At 42.4% G+C, this 19,513-nt stretch overlaps 2 long non-coding RNA genes across 3 annotated transcripts in view; one reads left to right on the top strand and one right to left on the bottom strand.

Annotated features, from left to right (window-relative positions):
* The window catches only part of LOC141100996 (uncharacterized), a 418,065-nt gene that overhangs the window by 214,622 nt on the left and 183,930 nt on the right, over positions 1–19,513 (bottom strand). For both annotated transcript variants that reach the window (XR_012234839.1, XR_012234840.1), the window contains one exon: positions 8,127–8,206. This is a non-coding gene — a long non-coding RNA (uncharacterized lncRNA). The remainder of the gene's footprint in view (positions 1–8,126; positions 8,207–19,513) is intronic.
* The window catches only part of LOC141101004 (uncharacterized), a 78,347-nt gene that overhangs the window by 36,013 nt on the left and 22,821 nt on the right, over positions 1–19,513 (top strand). The gene's annotated exons all lie outside the window — the stretch shown is intronic.

Genomic DNA, 19,513 nt, shown 5'->3' on the forward strand with positions numbered 1-19,513 from the left:
TTATGTTTTCATCTCGTGTCCCCAGACCTCTTCTAATGCATCCCATGACCCTATTTGCTTTGGTGGCAGCTGCCTGACACTGGGCACTCCAATTTAGCTTCTTATTGACTAAGATGCCTAAGTCTTTTTCCATGTCTGATTTCCCCAGCAGTTTCCCATTTAGTAAGTAATTATAGCATCTGTTTCTCCTTTCCACTTGCATAACCTTACACTTATCTGTGTTAAACCTCATTTGCAATTTTTCAGCCCAATTCTCCAATTTACTCAAATCTGTCTGTAGTTGCAAACTGTCTTCCTTTGTGTTAACTACGTTACATAGTTTTTTATCATCTGCAAATATTGATATTTTACTGTGTAAGCCATCCACTAGATCATTAATAAATATATGAAATAGTAGGGGGCCCAATACAGAACCCTGTGGTACTCCACTAGTAACCCTGGCCCAATCTGAGTATGCACCATTAATAACCACTCTTTGTTTTCTATCACTAAGCCAGCTACCTACCCATCTACAGACATTTTCCCCTAGCCCAAGCTTTCTCATCTTACTTACCAATCTTTTATGTGGGACAGTGTCAAATGCTTAAAGGCCCCTTTACATTTAGCGATGCACCAGCAATCCGACCAGCGATCCGACCCGGTCAGGATCGCTGGTGCATTGCTAAATGATCGCTAGTGAGCTATCACACAGGCAGACCTCACAGCGATGCAGCAGTGATGCAGCGCATGATACTCACCTTTCACACACAGCGATCCTGACATCCTCCCGCCCGCCTCCACGCGTCGCTCGTCGTCACAGCAGGAAGCCCAGCAGGACGCGCCCGACGAGAAATGGAGCCGGACATTCTCGCACGATCAGCGATGAACAGCGAGGGAGCCGGTCGGAGGTAAGTATCACACATAGCGATATCGCTATAACGTCACAAAATCGGTGACGTTATAGCGATATCGCTAGCGATATCGCTATGTGTAAAACCCCCTTTAGAGAAGTCGAGATAAATGACATCCAATGATTCTCCTTGGTCCATTTGAGAGCTTACATCCTCATAGAAGCTGATCAGGTTAGTTTGACAGGAGCGAGCCTTCATAAATCCATGTTGATATGGAGTTAAACATTTATTAACATTGAGATATTCCATAATGGTATCCCTTAGAAACCCTTCAAAAATTTTACCCACAACAGATGTTAAGCTTATCGGCCTATAGTTTCCAGGTTCCCTTTTACACCCCTTTTTGAATATTGGTACCACATTAGCTTGCTGCCAATCAAAAGGAACAGACCCTGTTTCTATAGAGTATTTAAATATAAGGAATAGAGGCCTGTCTATCACATTACTTAACTCCCTTAATACCCAAGGGTGAATGCCATCAGGGCCTGGTGATTTGTCAATTTCAATCTTACTAAGGCGGTTCTACACTTCTTCCTGGGTTAGGCAGGTAATACTTAATGAGGAGTTTATATTATCACTCTGCTTTTCCCCTGGCAAATCCTTTTCCTGTGTGAACACTGTTGAGAAAATAGTATTTAAAACATTTGCTTTTCCCACATCGCTCTCTCTGATTTCACCCTCCTTGTTCTTTAAAGGGCCGACACCATCAATTTTAATCTTTTTACTGTTTATATAATTAAAAAATAGTTTGGGGTTTGTTTTACTTTCCTTAGCAATGAGTCTCTCAGTTTCCACTTTTGCTAAATGTATTTGTTTTTTTAGACATTTTATTTTTTTCTCTGTAACTTTTTAATGCTTCTTCATTGCCTTCTTGTTTTAGCTTCTTAAATGACTTGTTCTTGTTATTTATTGCCCTTTTTACATCCTTATTTAGTCACATTGGTGTTCTCCTGTTCCTAGCCCTTTTATTTCTGTACGGTATGGCTAGCTCGCAGTGGGTGTGTAAAACTGATTTAAATATTTCCCATTTATTTTCTGTGCTCCTATTTTTGTGCTCTAGATATTCAGAAGATACAAATAATATATGCTAATTAAGAGTGTTAGCTGTCAAATTGTATTATAAGGGTCCAAATATTTTTGGCCATATTTTTAGATATTGCTAAACTGTGAAAATATTTGCATTCGCTTATAAATGCGTAGATTTTATGTACTGGCTATTAGCAATTTATTGCTAATATAATAGTTAGCAAGATAGCTGCAGTGGTTATAAGACTTAATTATACCAGGTAGTTTTGTATCTCATTATCTTTAGGTATTCAAGTAAAATGTGCAGAAAATCAAGTGTCAAATGACCTTTTCTCTGCCCCTAGTCAATTTTTATTACAACTGTTCTGCTTTCCAATTAGTTGTTTGTGCTGCTCCTATCTCTATTTTGTCTGATGTGATACTCCATTGTTAATCTACTTCTATCCCAGTAGAATTAGCAGAGTGAGAGATAACATATTGGAGCAATCTATTTAAATCTTCTAGACTTTTACTTGTTGTGCAGGTTGCCTTTCCACTAGACTTGCCGTTTCTCATGTTTCCCTTTTCACACACATTTTATTATAAGAAAGTTTCTTAATTTTTATTCTTAGAGAAATAAAAATTATATTAAATTCTGTATACATAAAGGTAAACGTTAGCCATGTCATCTTATATACGGTAATTGATCATCTAATTTGTCAGAGCTCACAGAAAAGAGCACATTTTTATATATTTTTGTCTCAGCTACAAACTAAAATGTATACAGATTGATGCAATTAGCAAGTAGAATGGGCTTCTGTATTTTTTTTTATTATTATACAAGGCACCCTAGCTAAGACTTCACAATGACTTGACATGTTGGCCAGATGTGAATGAGAGTTTGAGTACTATGATGTGTCTTCCTTAGCGTTTGACAACTCCTTCTAAAGTTTTAGCTTTAACCCCTTAACGACCGCCGATACGCCTTTTAACGGCGGTAGTTAAGAGTACTAAAACCACAGCGCCGTTAATTCACGGCGCTGTGATTTAAGTGAATAGCGCCCCCCAGTGTCGGATTTTCTCCGGGGTCTCGGCTCCCAGGGGAAGCCGAGACCCCAGAGAACATGAATCGGTCGGTTTTACCGACCCCGCTTTTGTGATCGCCGTTATTAACCCTATAACGGCGACCGCAAAAAAAAGCCGCGATTTTACATTTAGTTTCTCTCTCCTCTGATGTGATCGCACATCAGAGGAGAGAGAAATAGGATCCCCGATCCCCCCCGGTACCTCTCCGTGGCCCTCCGTCCCCTCCCGGTGGTCCCACGTCCCGCCGGCATCCTCCGATGGGTGCCGCCATCTTGGAAATGGCGGGCGCATCATAGTGATCAAAATAAAAAAAAAGTACATAACCCCCCGTTTATCACTCCCTTATATAGGCAAATATAATGAAATAAAGAAAATATTTTTTTTTCAGTTTTCCATTAGGGTTAGGGTTGGGCTAGGGTTAGGGCTCGGGTTAGGGTTGGGGTAGGGTTAGGGTTAGGGTTGGGCTAGTGTTAGGGTTAGGGTTGGGCTAGGGTTAGGGTTGGGCTAGGGTTAGGGTTGGGCTAGGGTTAGGGTTGGGCTAGGGTTAGGGTTGGGCTAGGGCTAGGGTTGGGCTAGGGTTAGGGCTCGGGTCACGGCTAGGGTTAGAATTAGGGTTAGGGTGAACTAGGATTAGGGTTAGAATTAGGATTAGGGATTAGGGCTAGGGTTGGGATTAGGGTTAGGGGTGTTTTGGGGTTAGGGTTGGAGCAAGAATTTACCAACTTTGGGGGTCTAAAAATTGGGGTCTAAAAAAAAAATCACTTTTGTGGAAATCAAAAAGACTTTTTATTTTCACGGCTCTGCGTTTATAAACTTTTGTGAAGCGCTTGGGGGTTCATAGTGCTCACCACACATCTAGATAAGTTCCTTAGGGGGTCTAATTTCCAAAATGGGGTCGCTTGTGGGGGTTTCCACTATTTAGGCCCATCAGGGGCTCTGCAAGCGCAATATGATGCCCGCAGACCATTCCATCAAAGTCTGCATTCCAAAATGGCACTCCTTTCCTTTCCGAGCTCTCCCATGCGCCCAAACAGTGGTTCCCCCCCACATATGGGGTATCGGCGTACTCAAGACAAATCGCATAACAACTGTGCAGGTATGATTTCTATTGTTACCCTTGTAAAAAAAATTTGGGGGCGAAAAGATCATTTTTGTGGAAAAAAATAGATTTCTTATTTTCACGGCTCTACGTTATAAACTTCTGTGAAGCACTTGAAGGTTCAAAGTGCTCACCACGCATCTAGATAAGTTCCTTAATGGGTCTAGTTTCCAAAATGGGGTCACTTGTTGGAGGTTTCCACTGTTTAGGAACATTAAGGGCTCTCCGAACGCAACATGGCATCCGATCTCAATTCCAGCCAATTCTGCGTTGAAAAAGTCAAATGGCACTCCATCCCTTGCGAGCTCTGCCGTGTGCTGAAAAAGTGGTTTACCCCCACATATGGGGTATCGGCGTATTCAGGAGAAATTGTACAACAAATCTTGTGGTTGATTTTCTCTTTTAACACTTGTGAAAATAAAAAAAATTGGTTCTGAAGTAAATTTTTTGCAAAAAAAAGTTAAATGTTAATTTTTTCCTTCCACATTGCTTTTGTTCCTGTGAAGCACTTAAAGGGTTAATAAACTTCTTGAATGTGATTTTGAGCACCTTGAGGGGTCTAGTGTTTAGAATGGTGCCACTTTTGGGTATTTTCTGTCATGTACACCCCTCAAAATGACTTTAAATATGATGTGGTCCCTAAAAAAAATGGTTTTGTAAATTTTGTTGTAAAAATGAGAAATTGCTGGTCAACTTTTAACCCTTATAACTTCCTAACAAAAAAAATTTGCTTCCAAAATTTTGCTGATGTAAAGTAGACATGTGGGAAATGTTATTTATTAAGAAATTTGTGTGACACATCTCTCTGATTTAAGGGCATAAAAATTTAAAGTTTTAAAATTGCAAAATTTTCTAAATTTTCGCCATATTTCCGTTTTTTTCATAAATAAACACAAGACTTATCAAAGAAATTTTACCCCTAACATGAAGTACAATATGTCACGAAAAAACATTCTTAGAATCAGCAGGATCTATTAAAGCGTTCCAGAGTTATAACCTCATAAAAGGACAGTGGTCAGAATTGTAAAAATTGGCCTGGTCATTAAGCTGCAAACTGGCTCTATCGCTAAGGGGTTAAAACATACTTGTCATTTTAACTGACATGATATAATAAGCTATTATGTGTGTGTACATGAGGAATAACACTATTTCAGGACTTTACACGTCATGTAGGTGGAAAATGGCTGCAATGAACATTGTTTTGCTTCTATACAAATCAGCAGTCAGGTCACACTTAAGGTCACGTCTCACACAGCGATCTCACTAGCAAGATCGCTGATTTTGTGACACATCAGCGACCTCGCCAGCGAGATTGCTGTGTGTGACGGGGATCAGTGACTGGCCCCCCTGCCGGTTATCGCTGATCGTCGTCGAATGTCCCGGGCCGTTTTTCCATCGCTGGTCTCCCGCTGCCCAGCGCGCAATGCTGCATGTGGCAGCGAGAGACCAGTGATCAGCGACGCTGGACGCTGGTTTCTAATGTAAACATCAGGTATCCAGGAGCCGCGGCTAGATACCCGATGTTTACCTTGGAAACCAGCGTGTATGCCATTTTCCAAGGTAAACAGCAGGTATCCAGGAGTCGCGCTGCTCCTGGATACCAGACGTTTACATTAGAAACCAGCGTCGCTGGTCCTGATCACTGGGGCTGTCTAACGATGTCCCAGTAATCCCATCATGTCAGATCGTTGGTGGGATCGCTTGGACATCGTTTAGTGTAACGGGGCTTTAGAAGACTGTGTACAATTTGGTGCTAATATATAAAAAGAACATGAACTAGATCAGGTGCAGAGAAGAATGACCTAAGTTAGTAAGAGAATGGGTGAACTCTGCTACAAGTTATAAAACTGGAGGATAATCATTTTGAAAAAATGAAGGCTTAGGGGCAATCTTATTACAATGTTCACACCACCCACGGCTGTTAACCAGTTAAATGCTGTTGTCAATCTCTGACAGCGGCATTTAATGTGATAGAGCTGAAAGTGCATCACTAATCCCACCCACCGGCGCCCGTGTCAAATGACAGTGGGACACCGATGGGTTGGAATGACAATCCGGGGTCTTCAGGACACCCCTGTAGTTGTCATTTCCGGATTGCAATGAGCGCCACCCAGTGGTCGGCGCTCATAGCAAGTAAGCATTTCTGCTACACACAGGCGACTGATCATTGCCTGTGTGTAGCAGAGGATCAGATAACTGTAGCTTCAAGTCTCCTCTGGAGACTATTGAAGCATGCAACAAGTAAAAAAAAAAGTTTTTAACAATGTTAAAAAAATAAAAGAAATATAAAAGTTTAAATTGCCCCCCATTCGCACCATTCAAAATAAAAGAATAAAAAAATACAAATATTTGTTATTGCCGCTTTCAGAATTGCCCAGTCTATCAAGCTGTGCAAAGAATTAATCCAATCGGTAAATGGTGTAGCGAAAAAAAGTCAAAACGCCAGAATTACCTTTTCTTGGTTGCCGCAAGATTGCATTAAAATGCAATAATGGGTAATCAAAAGATCGTACCCACACCAAAATGGTATCATTAAAAATTTTAACTTGGCATGCAAAAAATAATCTCTCACCCAGCCCCAGATCATGAAAAATGGAGACGCTACAAGTCTCGGAAAATGATGCAAATTTTTTTTAACAAACTCTGGATTTTTTTATTATTATTTAAATAAAAAACAACCTATACATGTTTTGTGTCCACAAACTCGCAATGAATGAGAGAATCATAATGGCACGTCAGATTTAGCATTTAGTGAAGATGGTAAAAAAAAATCCAAAAAACAGTTGTGGTATTGCACTTTTTTTGCAATTTCACATCACTTGGATTTTTTTTCCTATTTTCGAGTACACAATATGGTAAAACCAAAGGTGTCATTCAAAATACAACTCGTCCTGCAAACAACAAGCCCTCACATGGCCATATTTATGAAAAAATAAAAAAGTTATGGCTATGAGAAGAAGGGGAGCGAAAAACAGAAATGCAAAAATGAGAAAGGGCTGCAGTGTCAAGGGGTTAAAAAAACAAAAACTGATACTTATCTGTCTGGCCCCACCCATGCTCCCTGCTCACTATCCATTCCTCAGAGCCACCTCTTCCTCTTTTGTCACATCTGTTGGCCTGTTTACTTTAGGCAAGGACTTCAGGTGGCACAAAAGCCTTGGAGGGGACTTCTGATGCATGGCCAAGGTCTGAAGTCTGTGCCTAGCGTAAGCAGGTTGAAGGTGTGATATAATAGGAACAGACAGCAGGCAATGCAGTTTGTTGATCAATGTCTGGTACTCAGAACCTCTTCATTCTGCTGTCATAGCTACAGCCGGTTCACTCTAGATGGGGACTTCAGGCTGTGCCCAGGCCTGAGTGTTCATTGTGGAGTGCACTTCTTGACATTGTAGATGACCCGCAGTGAACACAGAGGCCTGAAATCTTGGCTTAGAGTGGAGAGGCCAGGAGACGCAGCTTGCAATGAGAGAAAAAAGAGGTGGCTCTGAGAAGCAACAACCGGAAAATATGTCTCACAATTTCTCATCCTGATAAGGAATGGGCATGTATTTTAACATGAGTCTGGTAACATCTGAGTAATCAACACTATATGGAGATGAAAAAGTGCATGATTTGATAAAGGTTGCAGCACTTTTTCAACTCCATATAGTGTTGATTACTCATTCCCATTCTTTACCAAAATGAGAAATTGCGAGACATTTTATCCAGATGTATCAGATGTGTGGCTAAAAAAGACACCAATACTATACATCTTGTTTCTCCTAGCTTATTCTCTATTAACACATCTCCTAAATATTCTAGGCTTGATTTACAAGGTTCTTATAGATGTGGTGATAACAAATGCAATTTCTGCAAATACAGTATGTGTTAAAAATAAACTCTTTTGAATAATACCAACATTACATATGGTATCAAATCCTTTACCAACTGTGGTACAACATACATTGTCTATATGGCCATATGCACTAGTTGCAACAAATGGTATCATGATTGCACATCACAAATGTTTAAAAAAAGAATATCAGAATATATTACAGCATCTATACCTGCTACTACGCAAATCAACCAGTCTTCCTCTGGTTTATCCAGACATTTCTTAGATATTCATCAAGGTAATATGTCCTCCCTGAAAATAATAGTTATAGAACAGATTAGCGAACCAGGAAAGGTTGGGACTGACACAATGCTGTTCTTCTAAGAGAAGGCTAAAGAATACTCTCACTAAATGTATGCACCCCAAGGGACTTGAATTCTCGCTCTGGTCTCGTGCTTTTCTATTGTTCTTGTGCTTTATTTGTTTGTCTTTTATGACGTTGAGGAAACAATCCTCTTCCATCACAGAGATGAGTTCTATATATATTTTTTTGTTCTTTTTTTCAATAGTCCCAACTATATTGAGCAGGAGATTTCATGTGTCTACCCCATGATTGGAAATTTCATCTGTGTATATATAAATGTGTTTTGTGCTACATGCTAATGATTAAAGACATGCTTGTCTGAAACATTTTTCATATGATTTAATAATTTTTTCCTTTTTTGGGGGGGTGGTACTTCTTACGATTTATTGGTGAGGTGAATGTCTTTTTTCTTTTTTACATCTTACATTTGTATGATAGGAGAAATTCAATTTGCAGACAATAACTTCACAATGAATTGACTTTTGCAAGAAAATCCATGCAATATGGTGAATTCAATTATTTGTCAAATCTACTCATCTCTGCCTTGATGCCTTTCTTCATAAAGATATTATTGCAGGTTATGAGAATTAGACTGAATATTGATATACTGTAGATACTGAACCATGGAACTAGTGTGACTGCCATATGTGGAATCAGTGTGGAATTTTTCACCTAATATAGGGAAAATAGCATCTGACTTATGGGGTTCTTGTCTTCCTGTAGATGAACATGTTAAGGTATCGGTTGAACTTAATGGTCTTGAATAGAGATGAGCGACTTTGCCTTTTTTATGGTCGAGTTGGGTTTCATGAAACCCGACTTTCTCAAAAGTCGGTTCGAACGAAATCGGCCGACTATAGGGAAAAGTCGGAGGCCGACTGAAACACGAAACCCAATGCAAGTCAATGGGGAAGCAAAGTCGGCAGGGAGTGGAGGACAGGAAACACACCTACAGTGCCCATTTCAATGCCAAAAACATCAATTCTTATTACTGAAGCTTGTCAACCTTAATTTACTTCATAATAATAGTTACGCATTGAAAACTGGGGGTTATTTGGCTAACGTTGTGGGGGGGTAGGGCTGGCTCCAGGTTTTCATGTGCCCTGGGCCAAAGAGTGTCAGTGCGCCCCTTTAACACATACCACAACTCATGATGCTCCGATATGGCACAGAAATATAGGTACAGTACAATGACAAATACTTCACTGCTTACATGACATGACTGATCTATTTAAAATTGTACAATAGCTCAAAAAAAGGACAGTATTACTCCATACAGTATTATGGCCACCACATTGTGCGCCATAAGAGAATAATGAGCCCCATATATTTCTCCATACAGAATAATTGGCCACATATAATGTTCCATACAGTATATGATGAGCTCCACATAATGCTACAGTATATGATGGTCCCCATGGACGATGCTCCAGTATGTTATGGGCCCAAAGAATGCTCCACATATAATGGGCTCCATTTCTAATGCTCCAGTGTATAAAGGGCCCCGTAAATGCTTCTCTGGTGTCTGATGTCCCCCATTTGGAATGCTCCAGTATATGAAGGGCCTCATGGATGATGCTCCAGTGTCTTATGGGCCCCTAATAATGCTCCATATATAATGGGCCCCATTTCTAATGCTCCAGTGTATCATGTGCCCCATAGATGCTGCTCCAGTGTCTGATCTGCCCCATTTAGAATGCTCCAGTATATGAGGAGCCTCATGGTTGATGCTCCAGTGTCAGATATCCCCCATTTTGAATGCTCCAGTATATGATGGGCCCAATTTTTAATTAACCCAGGCATGGTATGTGAAAAGAGATCCATGGAGTAATCTGAAGTGTGTGCTGCCGCATCCTTCACTTTTGGTGTGGGTGAAGGACACAAGGAAAGTGGTTGCTCCTGACCAGAAGCCTGCACTTACGACTCAGTGCTTGCATTTTTTTAAAACTTCAGAAGAAGAGGCGATAGAGCTGGAGGCTGTTTCAGCAATGTAAGCCAAAAACAGTTCCTGATGCTCCAGCTTTAAAAGCAGTCTACCTACTCCCAGAAAACGGAGCCTTACAGGCCTTCCAGAGCTACATGACGCAGGCTCAACACCTCCTGCCTTAGTTGCTATTGTGTTTTTGGCACTGCCAGCAGATGCACCACCACCACCATCAGTACCAGATGGCCCCCCACGCCCATGTCTGCTTCCTCTTCCACCATACTTCCTCATGTTTTAGAAAATTGACCCAAAATGCCAGCAGATATATGGCACTGCATCAGAAGCGTACATCTCTATACAGTCTAGGGATAACAGTAAATCGCTGTATATATTTCATGAGTCATACACAGACGCTCACAGGCTCAGTATGGATTATCCAATAAAATAAAAAGGTGAAAAAGGGTACAGTATCACCAGATACAAGGTGTATACACTCACTGGCCACTTTATTAGGTACACCTGTCCAACTGTGTGTTAAGACTTAATTTCTAATCAGCCAATCACATGGCGGCAACTCAGTGCATTTAGGCATGTAGACATGGTCAAGACAATCTCCTGCAGTTCAAACCGAGCATCAGTATGGGGAAGAAAGGTGATTTGAGTGCCTTTGAACGTGGCATGATTGTTGGTGCCAGAAGGGCTAACCTGAGTATTTCAGAAACTGCTGATCTACTGGGATTTTCACGCACAACCATCTCTAGGGTTTACAGAGAATGGTCCGAAAAAGAAAAAAAATCCAGTGAGCGGCAGTTCTGTGGCCGGAAATGCCTTGTTGATGCCAGAGGTCAGAGGAGAATGGGCAGACTGGTTCGAGCTGATAGAAAGGCAACAGTGACTCAAATTGCCACCCGTTACAACCAAGGTAGGCAGAAGAGCATCTCTGAACGCACAGTGCGTCGAACTTTGAGGCAGATGGGCTACAGCAGCAGAAGACCACACTGGGTACCACTTCTCTCAGCTAAGAACAGGCATCTGATGGCTACTTTCAGCAGGATAATGCGCCATGTCATAAAGCTCGAATCATCTGGTTTCTTGAACATGACAATGAGTTCACTGTACTCAAATGGCCTCCTCAGTCACCAGATCTCAATCCAATAGAGCATCTTTGGGATGTGGTGGAACGGGAGATTCGCATCAGGGATGTGCAGCCGACAAATCTGCGCCAACTGTGTGATGCCATCATGTCAATATGGTCCAAAATCTCTGAGGAATGCTTCCAGCACCTTGTTGAATCTCTGCCACGAAGAATTGAGGCAGTTCTGAAGGCAAAAGGGGGTCCAACCCGTTACTAGCATGGTGTACCTAATAAAGTGGCCAGTGAGTGTATATAGTATAGTGTAAACATTCTGAATCTCTGTATACATTTCAGGAGGCAGGCACAAACGCTCTCAGGCCCAATATGGAATACACAAGAATATGAAAAGCTGTAAATGAGTAATGTAATACAAGCGTACAGCTGTATACAGTGTTAGCCAAATTTGAAATCTCGGTATATATTTCCGGAGTCACCCTCAGACACTCACTCAGTCTGGGTTTGACCATAATAAAAAATGTTGTAAAAAAGGTACTGGATAACAAGATAGCAAGTATATATATTATAGGGTACAAATGAAATATCCGTATACATAGTCCCGTAGTCAGTCTCAGACGCTTACCCAGTATGGATTTGACCGTAATACTAAATGTCGAACAAAGGTACTGTATAACAATACTGTATCGAGTAGCTGTATCGAGTATAGGGTAAAAATTGGTATCTCCGATTCACCATATATATAGAAGGCGTAAACCACACACGCTCACTCACATTGGATGATGCCATAATGCAAAATTTTGAACAAAGGTACTGTCTCAGCACATACCAGGTGTATCCAAGTCTAGGGGTAATTTTAAATTTCTGTCTATAATTTCGGAGTCAGACACAGACACTCACAGGCTCACTATGTATTACACCAGAATTTAACAAGTAGAAAAAGGGAAAGGTAGTCGAAGCGTACAACAGTATACAGTGTTGTGGTACTTTTAAATCTTCGTATATATTTCAATCTCAGTAAGCCTGTCCAGACTCTCCGCTACTGGAAACTACATGGATACAAGTGCAGACGGAAAGTTGAGTGTTAGCAGAAATTTGGGAATTACTCATTGTGGGAAAACCTCCCGGTACATGTTGCAGAGGCGATGCAGACCCTCAATTACTGTGTCTGTGGAGACAGTGAAAACGGTTCTTTGTGAAGAAAGGATTGCTTTATAACAGTAGTGTGGCTCACATGACCGTTACTCGTCTCCATCAAACTATGATCACAGGGAGAGATGTAGACATGGTCCTCACTGCCTATCATGATGTGTCTGGTCATTTTGGAGTGCAAAAGACAGAAGCCACAGACCGTAGGTGATTCTATTGGATTGGCATGAGAGGAGACATTGAAAAATGGTGGCAGGAATGTCACACGTCTGAGACTATCACAACTGTGAAAGGTGATCATAAAGCACCACTGCATCCGCTTGTAAGTTGACGTCCATTACAAATGGTAGCCATTGATCATCTGAAGGTAGAGGCCAGCAGGAAAGGCCATAGCTACATCTTACCCATCATCGATAAATAAACCAAATTTCTAGTGGCTGTCCCTGTGAAGGATTTAACTGCCCAGACTACACAACAGTGGAGCAGGGAGAGGCAAGTATTGCAACTTGCAAGTGCTGTGGCCATGACCAAGCAGGGGGGCACACTCGTGGTTGACGGTACTGGCACAGGGTCCGTCATAGTACGCTGGTGTGTCTTACGGCGAGCTTGCCCCCCCACCATAAGAGACACTGTATTGTACTGTGAGGGGCCCTGTGTCAGTGCCGTCGGCCATCTGTGGGCCCATCCACCTGTTCAGAGAAACGGCACTTGCCCGGGTGCGCCAGGTGTTGACCCGAGCCATTGGGGGGTGGGCAGCCCACTTAGGGAGGTTTAAAAAATGGCATATGTTGATGTGTTGGCTGGACATTCAGCTGCTGCAAAGGGTGGAATTGGGAAGGTCGAGGAAAAGGAGGACAAAAGCGAGGCAGTTTTCTGGCAACCAATGTGTCATCAAGGGAAGGTGGGACAAAATCCTTTGAAACCCATGCATGGTTCATTTTAATGAAGGTTAGATCATCATCATTTTGGTTAGACACACGGGTCCTTTTTTCTGTCAGGATTGATCCAGCAGCACTGAAGACTCTTTCAGATAACACACTAGCAGCAGGGCAAGCGAGCTCCTGTAAGGCATATTATGCCAATTCAGGCCAGGCGTCCAGTTTAGAGGCCCAATAGTCAAAGGGAAATGACCTGTGAGGGAGAACATCAATATGAGAGAAGTAGTTTGTAACCATAGTTGAGAACTGCTGTCTCCTGTCACTTTTAATCGATGCAGTATTAGCAGTCGTGTGAACGGTACTTGAGAAATCATTCCACAACATGGTCATGAAACCCCTGTCTCCAACGCCACTTCGGCTGTGTGCAACATGAACACCTCTTCCATTGTGTCCACTACGGCTCGTGGGAGAACCAGCACCCCTGCTGTTTGCTGGGAAGGCCTTAAACAGATGGATTACCAGAGTTGCTTGTTTGTTAGCCAACATTATCTCTAGGTTCTACTGTGGCTTGATGTTGTATAATTTGCCTTATTTGCCTTATAATTAGTCGTCACCCCTCATCATTTTGGCAATGCGGGGGTCCCTTTTTAGGATCCGCAAGGCATAATCACACATGTGGGCCAATGTTCCAGGTGTCAATGATGCACTGCCAGTGGTGGGTGGAGGAGCACTTTCTGGCAAATCCACATCCCTACAGTCACGCACAAACACTGTACTTGACCTTGAAACGCCAACATTTTCTCTTGCCCCCTGAGAAGCATTCTCCTGCCCAAAATAATCATCCCCCTCATCCTTCTCCTCCTCCTCTTCCTCCACCTCATCCAGAACAGTTCCGTGACCAGACAATGGCTGACTATCATCAAGGCTTCCCTCCTCCTCCTCCGCTGCAGACGCCTGATCCTTAATGTGCGTCAAACTTTGCATGAGCAGACGCATAAGTGGGATGCTCATGCTTATGATGGTGTCGTCTGCGCTTACCAGCCATGTGCATTCCTCAAAACACTGAAGGACTTTACAGAGGTCTTTCAGCTTTGACCACTGCACACCCGACAATTCCATGTCTTCACTCAAACTGCCTGCCCGTGTATCCTCCCACAAATGCATTACAGCCTGCCTCTGTTCGCACAGCCTCTCAACCATGTGCAGGGTGGATTTCCACCTTGTTGCAACATCTATGATTAGGCAGTGCTTGGGGAGGTGGAGCAATCGCTGCAGCTTCTGCATACGAGTGGAGTGGATGTTTGAGTGATGGATGTGCGAGCACAGACTTCGCACCTTATGGAGCAGAGATGTTAATTCCGGATAATTATTAAGGAAGCACTGCACCACCAGGTTCAAATTGTGAGCCAGGCAAGGTATGTGAGTGAGTTTTGCATGGGCTATGGCTGCCACAAAATTACGGCAGTTATCACTGACTACCTTGCCTGCCTCAAGATGTAGACTGCCCAGCCATGACTCAGTTTGTTGCTGCAAGTAGTCGGCCACTACCTCCGTGGTGTGTCTGTTGTCGCCCAAAGACATCATCTTTAACACAGCCTGCTGACGCTTACCACTAGCTGTTCGATAGACACCTCGTGTGCAACACTGCCAACTGTGGATGGAGTGCTTGTGCGACTGCGCTCTGTGGACGAGCTTTCACTGATAGAGGAGGATCAAAAGCCTACAGCCAACTGTTTCCTATACCGTGGGCTAGGCAGCACTGTTCCTCCGCCGCTGTCCCCAGTGAAGCCTGCATCCACCACATTAACCCAGTGAGCAGTGATGGACACGTAACGGCCCTAGCCATGCCTACTGGTCCATGCATCTGTTGTGAGGTGCACCTTTCCACTCACTGACTGTTTTAGTGCATGCACAATGCGGTCTTTCACATGCCAGTGGAGGGCAGGGATGGCTTTTTGAGAAAAGAAGTGCCGACTGGGTAGGTCATAGCGTGGGACAGCATAGGCCATGAGGTCGCGGAAAGCTTCACTTTCAACCAAATGGTAAGGCATCATCTCTAATGAGATTAGTTTGGCAATGTAGGCATTCAAACAAAGTGTACGCGGATGAAAGGATGAGTACTTTCGTGTCCTACTCAGAGTGTCTGGTAGGGTGAGCTGGACTGGAGACCTGCATATGGGGGAAGTAGCGGTGAACCGGACGGAGTGAGAGGGGGTTGGTGATGGTATTGGTGATGGCCTTGATTCAGTGTTGTGTTGCAAAACCACTGAGATTCCCTGAGTGCTTAGGCCTTGCGACAGCACCTCCACATTTAGTGCTGGTGGTGTGCTTAACGGTGGCAGTGGTCTTGCAGTTGGGGAAGCGATGGAGCGTTTCTGGCTACCTTCAGTCAGAGCAGGTGCTCATGTGCTACCTGAGGTTTTGTAGTCCGTCCACGCTTGCAAGTGCATGTTGATTAAATGTCTAAGCATGCAACTGGTGTTCAAATTTCTGAGTTGTTTACGTCGGCTAAAGGTCCTTCCGCACTTCTTACAGGTAACCTTTGCCTCATCAGTAGGATTTTGGACAAAGAAGTGCCACGCTGCATTCTTCCTACTATAGTATACATTTTCTGGTCTTGCACGCTGTGCTAAGTTGACTGTCTGGCCAAGCTGTCCTGCAACACTTTTAGTTTTTGTTCCACGTTTTTGGACAGCTATGGGCCTGGCAGATAACCGCTGCTGTGATGTCAATGCCTGCTGCCGTTCCTTCTCCTTATCTGAACTATTGCCAGCGCCACCCTCCTCCCCCAATTAATGCCAATCCGGGTCAAGAACTGGGTCATCCATCACCTCCTCTTCAAAGTCATCTGCACCTTCCTCTTTACCTTCCTTTGTGTCACCGTGTAAGGTGGTATACTATGTGGGAATGGGCACCAGAGTTTCATCAGGGTCAGATTCTGGCTCAGTAGACTGCGAAGGCAATGTAGTGCTCTGGGTTGATTTACCAGCAGAATCATCTAGCAGTGGCTGTGCATCAGTGCACTCCATGTCAGATTCTTCTTGGACTGGGGAATTCTGGAATTGACTGGATAACCAAGGCATGGTATGTGAAAAGATCACCACAGAGTAATCTGAAGTGTGGCCTACCGCATCCTTAACTTTTGGTCTGGGTGAAGGACACAAGGAAAGGTATTTTTCCTGGCCAGAACCCTGCTCTGACGACTCCGTGCTTGCAGGTTTCAAACGTTCAGAAGAGGAGGCAATAGAGTTGGTGGCTGTTTCGGCAATGTACGCCAAAACCTGTTCCTGATGCTCTGGCTTTAAAAGCGGTTTTCCTACTCCAAGAAAAGGCAACCTTACAGGCCTTCTTGGGCCAGATGATGACGCAGGCTCAACATCTCCTGCCTTAGCTGCTATTGTTCTTTTGCCAGAACCAGCCGATACACCACCACCATCAGTACCAGCTGCGCCCCCTGCCCACGTCTTCCACCATACTTCCTCATGTTTGGGAAAATGTACCAAAAATACCAGCAGAGAGATGGTACTGTATGAGGAGCGTCCAGCTGTGTAAGGTGTATTAAAAAAAATAAATCTACGTATATATTTTGTTAGTCACAGACGCCCTCACAGTATGTATTGGACCGTAATCCAACAAGCAGATATACGGAACTGTATCAGAAGTGTACAGCTGTATACATTTTTTGTGTAACTAACAATCTCCGTATATGTATTTACGGAGTGTCACACACACGCTGACTCTGTATAGATGTGACTGTAATGCGAACGGCAGATATACAATACTGTTTGAGAATCAGACAGCTCTATACGGTGTCTGTAAGGAAAATTTTCAATATCCGTCTATTTGTATACAGACAGACACACTCTGTCTCTGTCTAGTTTTGACCGTGATCAAACAGCAGATATACGAAACTATAATAATTTCATGAAAAACCACCCCATTTATATTAGTCAGGTAAGTACATGAAAGTATAACACTGCAAAAATGGGTATTACAATGGACATAATAGGACAATTGCGAATACATATGTAAAATATATGTGAGAAAAAACAGCGACAAAAAATCCCACACAAAAGTTTACAAAATTACAAAATAATTTTATTAAAGTTTATCAGGAATATAAGAGAAAGGTGGAAAAAGAGTCAATAATGACCATAAATAGCACATGGGCCAAAACATAGGGCACACCAACGGTACATGGACAAAGGGATAAATATGATTTTATCAATATATAAAGTAAAAATTTAAGTATTCAACATTATCCCATGTTAGTATAAAACAACCAGTCGTGGTATACTAAATAGAGACATAAATATAACCATCACAAATGGTGGAACCTCCCACCACATATAATGAATACTAGATACAATAGTCGCACCAAATAAGTTCACTGCATATTATTAGAGTAATGACAGGCGTTAATTCTAATGACAGGAACATCCACATTACATATAATTATGCTGCAAATAAAATTAGTTTTTTGGATGTCACTGTATGGAGGGATGTGGATGATAATCTTCTAGCCAGCATATTTAGGAAAGAAACATCTTCCAACTTGCTGTTGCATGCTACATCTGCCCATTCCAAGCCAATGATAAATTCTATCCCGATAGGGCAATTCCTACATCTTCGCAGGATCTGTTCTAATGAACGAGATTTTGTGGTACAGGCCAATGAACTTTCTGCTAGGTTTCGTGAGAGAGGGTAGAGTGGGCGAGCAATTAAGAGAGCTCTTAATCAGGCTAAATGGTCTACACTCCATTCTTTATTATTTAAGAAAAAGGAGAAAAAAATTGGATAATAAGATAAGATTTATTACCAATTATCATACACAATTTGCCCGCATGAAAGATTGCCTCAAACGTGCTTGGCTGATCTTTCAGACTGACCCGATCCTAAATCAGCTTCTTCCTCCAATGCCTTGTATTACGATTAGACGGTCAAAAAATCTTCGTCAACATCTCGTTCATAGTCATTACCAGTCTGAACCGAAGACTACTTTTCTTGATGCTGGCCATCCTGGGTGTGGTTGTGCTCCGTGTGGACATTGTGTCGCCTGCCCCAATATTGATCGCACTAACGATTTTTTTAACTACTCAGGAACTAGGAGATATGACATTAGGAATTATATCACCTGTACGTCACGGTATGTGATGTACCTTGCTGTATGCCCATGCAATTTAATATACGTCGGCATGACTACCTGACAATTAAAAACACGAGTTCGTGAACATGTGTTGGGGATACAGGCGGCAGTTGACCATGAGGACTCGACCACACTCAGGACGTTACCGAGGCATTTTAAACTTAAACATAACTGTGATAGTTCATTGCTTCAGGTAAGCGGTATTGACATAATTAAACCTGGTATTCGGGGTGGTAATCTGACTAAGAGATTACCACAATGTGAAACTCGTTGGATTTGGTCCTTGGACACAGTACAACCAAAAGGACTGAATGAAGCTATTAGCTTTGCCCCATTTCTGTAACCATCTTCTACGGCTTTAAGTATCTTTTGACCATTTTTTGCTTATGTGGCTTGCTTTTATGTAATACTATGCAGTGAACTTATTTGGTGCGACTATTGTATCTAGCATTCATAATATGTGGTGGCAGGTTCCACCATTTGTGATGGTTATATTTATGTCTCTATTTTGTATACCACGACTGGTTGTTTTAAACTAACATGAGAAAATGTTGAATACTTAAATTTTTACATTATATATTGATAAAATCATATTTATCCCTTTGTCCATGTACCGTTGGTGTGACCTATGTTTTGGCCCATGTGCTATTTATGGTCATTATTGACTCTTTTTCCACCTTTCTCTTATATTCCTGATATATTTTAATAAAATTATTTTGTAATTTTGTAATCTTTTGTGTGGGACTTTTTTGTCGCTGTTTTTTCTCATATACACTCACTGGCCACTTTATTAGGTACACCTGTCCAACTGTGTGTTAAGACTTAATTTCTAATCAGCCAATCACATGGCGGCAACTCAGTGCATTTAGGCATGTAGACATGGTCAAGACAATCTCCTGCAGTTCAAACCGAGCATCAGTATGGGGAAGAAAGGTGATTTGAGTGCCTTTGAACGTGGCATGATTGTTGGTGCCAGAAGGGCTGGTCTGAGAATTTCAGAAACTGCTGATCTACTGGGATTTTCACGCACAACCATCTCTAGGGTTTACAGAGAATGGTCCGAAAAAG

This window comes from Dendrobates tinctorius, unplaced genomic scaffold (assembly GCF_039654945.1).
Source record: "Dendrobates tinctorius isolate UK_male_01 unplaced genomic scaffold, ASM3965494v1 ptg000011l, whole genome shotgun sequence".
NCBI lineage: Eukaryota > Metazoa > Chordata > Amphibia > Anura > Dendrobatidae > Dendrobates > Dendrobates tinctorius.